Below are 5953 nucleotides of genomic sequence, written 5' to 3'. Positions count from 1 at the left end.
CTCAGAAGAGCAACAAGGTGGCATGGCAAAGAGCCACTGAGTATCACTGTTTTAAGGTAATACAGAAACTCAGGTCTGGTTCCACCAAACAGATTTATTTATTTATTTATTTATTATCACATTTGTACCTCGCTTTCCCTGCAAAGCAGGCTCAGGGCGGCTTCGACACACAACATATATACAACTTAAAAACACAATTATTAAAAACACTACAAATCAACAAACATAAAGTGCTGGCGGCAATTAAAAGTCACTTAAACGACATATTTTCAATGGATTTCCATTTCCCAATGTTCTAAGGTGTTTTTCTGCTCCTAGTTTCCTTCAGGCAACACCTCGATGGTGGCTCATGGGCCAGGTGCTGCAACAATCCAGCGATCCAGATAAACAATGTGGCATTAACTAAGGTGGGGGGATTAGGTTTCAACAGGGCTATTTTTGTAGAAAAAGTCCAGCAGGGATGCATTAGCATAATAGGCCATACCCAACAGCAGAAACTCATTAGCATATTAGGCCACACCCCTGCCAGCACAGCTCATTAGCACATTAGGCTGCACCCCCATGTTACCAGAAGTGTGGCCATCCAGCCACACCCACCTTTTGCTTCTTATTCTGTTTACCTTGTTTGTTGTCAAACCCCAGGGCCTTTTTTTGTAGCAGGAACTCCTTTGCATGTTAGGCCACACACCCCTAACGTAGCCAATCCTAATGAGTTTCTGCTGTTGGGTGTGGCCTATTATGCTAATGAGTTCTGGGCGTGGCCAACTCGGGAGCCAGCCGGAACTCCGTTCCTGTGCGTTCCTGCCCAAAAATAGCCCTGGGTTTCGACCATTTCCCATCTCTTTGCATGAAAAAACAAATCCCTGAAAGGCACAATGAGCAAAGCAAGGGGTGGGGGAAGGTTGATTTCTCCTTGCTTGCTGTGTTGGTTTTTTGTTGGCAAGAGTGCAGTCCAATCACACACACACACACACGGTCTGAAACACGGCAGCTCATTCTACCACACTGTCATTCTTATCAACACAATTTCCTGCACGAATCAATCAGGGGTGGTTCACACGTGCAGGGGAACAATCTGGCAGTGAAGCAGCAGAGACTTCAGATAACAACGGAGCATCCCACGTCAGACGATGGAGGATGAGGAAAAAGAAAACCAAATTCTCTCTTCTATTAAAAGGGAAACCCTCACCTGGATGGCCCAGCCTTGCCCGATCTTGTCACATCTCGGGAGCTAAGCAGGGTATTTGGATGGGAGACCACCAAGGAAGCCCAGGGTCACTATGCAAAGGCAGACAATGGCAAATCACCTCTGTTAGTCTCTTGCCTTGAAAACCCTACAGGGTCACCAGAAGTCAGCTGTGACTTGACGGCACTTTCCACCACCATTCAAGGGGTGGGGGAGAGACTTCTGTGCAAGTAGAAAGCAAACAGATGGCAATAAGGGGCTATTTTCCCTGGTTTTGTGAAACAAGACATAGTGGTTTGGCTCAAGGATGTAAAAGCCAGGGAAGTTTAGGCTTGCTGGCATCCTGCTGGGATGATACATTTTAGGAAACGGGTGTTTTAGGAAACAAGGTTTAGGTTTTTTGCCCAAGTAGCTCAGGACGGTAAACAGGAATCTTTTAGAGTGCCAAGTGGAAGGGGGAAGAGAGTCCGCCTTTCTTCATATTGATTTAAACAGATGTTAGATCAGCAAAAAACCATCAGATGAAGCGTTTTGTAAATCACCTAAGAGCTGCAGATCCCCTTACACCGAATCAGACCCTTGGTCCATCAAGGCCAAAGGCTCTCCAGAGCAGTGTTCCCTCTAAGCTGAGTTAGTGTGAGCTAGCTCACAATTTTTAAACCACAGGCTCACACATTTTTGCCTTCGCTCAGGAAGGATGGCTCCAGAGCAAGCTAATTTATGCAGCAGCCAAATTGCCCGCTCACAGCTTTAATGCCAGTAGCTCACAACGTAGAATTTTTGCTCACAAGACTCCACAGCTTAGAGGGAACATTGCTCCAGAGTCTCAGGTTGAGGTCTTCACATCACCTCCTGCCTAGTCCTTTTAACTGGAGATGCCGGGGACTGAACCTGGGACCTTCTGCGCGGCAAGCGGATGCTCTACCACTCAGCCACGGCCCCTCCCCTAACTAGTAAAGAGGCTTTGTTTTCACACTCACCCTTTTGCTGTCAAGTTACAGCCGACTTATGGTGACCTCACAGGAGGTGGGCTCCCATCCAAGTGGAAACCAGGACCGAGCCTGCTTAGCTTCCCAGGTCAAACTAGCCCAGCCTATTCAGGTTTCCCAACCTACATACACACCATTTCATCCCCGTCGCAACTGACGAAGTGTGCGGTGACTCAGGAAAGCTCATCCCCCACCACAAATCTTGTTAAAGTGCTCCTGGACTCTCACTCTTTTCTATTCCTGTGAGACACGTTAGGGCAAGGTCAAAAAGTGACTCCCTCATTGCTGGGCGGGGATCTTGTGCATGGAACTTTATCAGAGAAGAAAAATACCATTTCTGTGACAAAGAGACTAATTTGGCTTTGTAGAAGACTGCAAAAGAAAGGATAAATGAGAAAGCACAGGCTTGTGATTTTGTGAAGAGCTTTTTCCTTCCATGGAACGTCTGTGTGTGTTCCACGCCATTCATTACCTCCTTCTAGCAAACCCCACAGGAATATGACTTGCATGACATAAGTTGAATAACTGAATTCATAGCAGATCCCTCTGCATGCTCTGTAATAGGAAAGGCAATGTCTGACTTTAAAATTCACAAGAACTCTTCTTAACTTTACGAATCAGCTAAATCCCCTTCTGATTTTGATTCTTATCAGGTGAGGATGTAGCTCATGATTTCTAAGTAGCATTGTATTTTTCATAATGCTTTTGGAATTTAAAAGATTTTGCATTTCTAAATATTTGGAATATCATTAAAGTCAGGAGGAATAACCATTTCCCACTTATAAAAAACAGGACAAGGCAAACACTTTTTACAAGGCCCGTGTATCTTGATGGACCGAAGTTGCCAACTGACCGCTGTGACCTGCTGCTGGGCTTCTAAACAGCAGCTCCATCAGCCAAAGGCATGTGTGTGTGTGTGTGTGTGTGTGTGTGTGTGTGTGTGTGTGTATATTTATTTTGGGGGGGGCACGCAGGGATAACTTATCTTCTCACCTTACAGAGATTTAGCCGCTATTAAAAACACAGGTGCAAGAGCTCAAAGCCAACAGGCGCAACTGAGAATCTTGGGGCACCTTCCAAAAAATTATTATTGTTCGGGTTGCCAACAACCTGTGTGTGTTGGGGTTAGGGTTGCCAGGTCCCCCTTGCCCACTGGAGAGGGATGGGGGGCTAGCTTTGCCAAATCCAGGTTCGGAAACTCCTGGAGATTTGGGGATGGAGCCTGGGGAAGACAGGGACCTCAGTGGGGCACAATGCCAGAGAGTCCGCCCTCCAAAGCATCCATTTTCTCTGGGGGAACTGATCTCTGCAGTCTGGAGATGAGCTGTCATTCCAGGGGATCCCCAGGCCCCACCTGGAGGGTGGCATCCCTAGCAAGGGGGTAGACTTTCCAATTTCCCGGGAGGGGCTGGGGCTGGGCCAGAGGCATTGCTTTGCTAGGAGCAAGGGTGGCTCCCGGGGGAGGCTGAGCAGCTTCCTGAAAATTTCGGCGGGGGCTGAAGCCCCGCCGCCCCCACGAAGATTACGCCTATGATCCCTAGCCGGGGGGAATGTCTGTTGTGTAAACGGAGAGCTGGAGCTTTTCACGCTAGGAGAACACAACCTCCCCCCATCCTAGGAAGCGGAACACCCCCTTCTCATCCACAAATCATCAACACCCACCAGATCTTTCGAAGGGCTCCATGAGATTAAAAAAAAAATAATCTACACCACCTATCTCTGCAGAAACATAATGATAATATTTTTTAAAAAGTAAACAGGCACCCCCATCCTTTGCTTTGACCCAGGCCTCATTCCATGCTGCCTCACCGCTACTGGCTGCAAGTTTAGTTTTGGGGAAAGAGGGATTCGGGAAGGGGGAGGGATTATAATTATATCCAAAGCGAGGTAGGAGCGGGTAGGAAATCAAATAAAAGGAGGAGGGGGGGGGAATCAAGAGCTCGACAAAATCTCCACTCACTTCTGCAGATCCGGCTCCGCTTTGGGCACTCCCGGGAGAGCTGGGGGGTGGGCTCACCCTGGCTTGCAAAGTCCGACGGGGACGAGAGGGGGCTTCGGATCCCGGGAAGGGCTCTTCACACCGGAGATGCCCAGCCCGGCTCCGCCTCCGCGACCCCTTTTCTGTTTTTCTCCTTCCTCGGTGGCTTTAATGGCGCGGCTGCGGGCGGCACAAGCCGAAGCGCTCTCGGCCGCCCCCTTCCGAAGCCTTCGCTCATTGCAGGGCGGGGGGTGGGAACCTGACATGCAAAAGCCCTGTTACTCCCGAGTAAGCCCAGAGAAGATTGACGCCGCGACACGTACTAGGCACATCCCAAAAAGCAAGCAACCAACTCCCCACGAAAGCTCCTCCCCTGCCGCAAATTTGGTTAGTCTTAAAGGTGCTCCTGGACTCTTTCTCTTTTCTGCTGCTGCAGACAGACTAACACGGCGGCCCATCTTGATCTGTCTGGGTACAAGCTTTTGTGTGCATTACAGGAGAGCCAGTTTGGTGTCGTGGTTAAGCGTGTGGACTCTAATCTGGGAGAACCGGGTTTGATTCCCCACTCGTCCGCTTGCACCTGCTGATGTGACCTTGGGTCAGTCGCAAGCTCTGGCACAGCTGTCTTTGAGAAACAGCAGTTTGTGTCAGAGTTCTCTCAGCCCCACCCACCTCACAGGGCGTCTGTTGTGGGGAGGGGAAGGGAAAGGAGTTTGTAAGCCGCTCTGAGACTCCAAGTGAAGGGCGGGGTATAAATCCATTAGTGAGCCGGGCCCGGCCCTGTCCAGACTACAAAGATCAGTTCCCTGGGGAAAAATGGCTACTTTGGAGGGTGGCCTGTATGTCATTACACCCTGCTAAGGTCGCTCCCCTCCCTAAACTTCACTCTCCCTGGGGATCTACTGCCAAATCTCCAAGGAGTCCCCAAACCAGGACTAGCAACCCTAGGATCAACCCCAAATGTCGCACCATACTGATGTAGTGGTTCAAGTGTCAGCCCAGACCAAACCCTTCCTGAGTTGGAGTGAAGCTCGTGGGTTGACCTTGGATCAATTCACACCCCCTCCAATTCTAACCTACCTCACAGGGTTGCTGTGGGGATGAAATGGGAGAGGGGAGAACTAGATAGGGAGAAGGGCAGGATTTAAAAAAAACATGTGCTAACTAATAGAACAACGTTTGAGTCCAATGGCACAAGGTTTAATTCTGGGGGTAATATTTCGTGTGCATGCAACACCTTTTCGAATACATTGTGCCTGCACAGGAAAGTGAATAAAACTTTGTTGGTCTTAAAGGTGTCACCAGGGCCGGCTCACTCACTAGGCGAACTAGGCGATCGCCTAGAGTGGGCCAGCCCTTAGGGGCACCAAACTGCACCCGGCCCCGTACTCTGGGAGTTTCTTGATTATTTGTGTTTTTCATTCTTCCTAAAATGCATTTATTTTTTTTAATTGGTGGGTGCGCCGGTGGGGGGGGGGGCGCCAGAAGGGATCCCCACCTAGGGTGCAAAATAAACTGGGGCCGGCCCTGGGTGTCACTGGATTCAGACTTTGTTCTGTTGCTTCAGACCTACACAGTGACCCTCCTGAATGTGCTTTTGAACACAAATGGCTGGTTGGCTTAGACTGAGTCGGCTGAAACTAAACCCAGTGAAGACGGAGGTCCTGTACCTGAGCCAGAGCGGTCTGGGGACGGGGCTCCCTCTCCCGACCTTCGGCGGGGTAGAAATATAATAATTAAATTTTTAAAAAAATAAAAAATAAAAATATGAGTTACTTCTGAGCAGAGAGTCAGATTTAC

The 5953-nt window shown here is 49.2% G+C and overlaps 1 protein-coding gene across 1 annotated transcript in view; it reads right to left on the bottom strand.

The window, feature by feature from the left end:
• Positions 1-4279, bottom strand: part of LOC107106586 (zinc finger protein 568-like) — a 40450-nt gene extending 36171 nt beyond the window's left edge. Inside the window, exon 1 of the mRNA XM_015406766.1 lies at positions 4136-4279. The gene's annotated coding sequence lies outside the window, so the exon portion shown is untranslated. The remainder of the gene's footprint in view (positions 1-4135) is intronic.
• Between the last annotated feature and the right edge of the window lie 1674 nt (positions 4280-5953).

Source organism: Gekko japonicus, unplaced genomic scaffold (assembly GCF_001447785.1).
Source record: "Gekko japonicus isolate JY-2015 unplaced genomic scaffold, Gekko_japonicus_V1.1 scaffold542, whole genome shotgun sequence".
NCBI lineage: Eukaryota > Metazoa > Chordata > Lepidosauria > Squamata > Gekkonidae > Gekko > Gekko japonicus.
The sequence above is the reverse complement of the archived record's forward strand: the minus strand, read 5'-3'. Positions and strand labels throughout refer to the sequence as shown.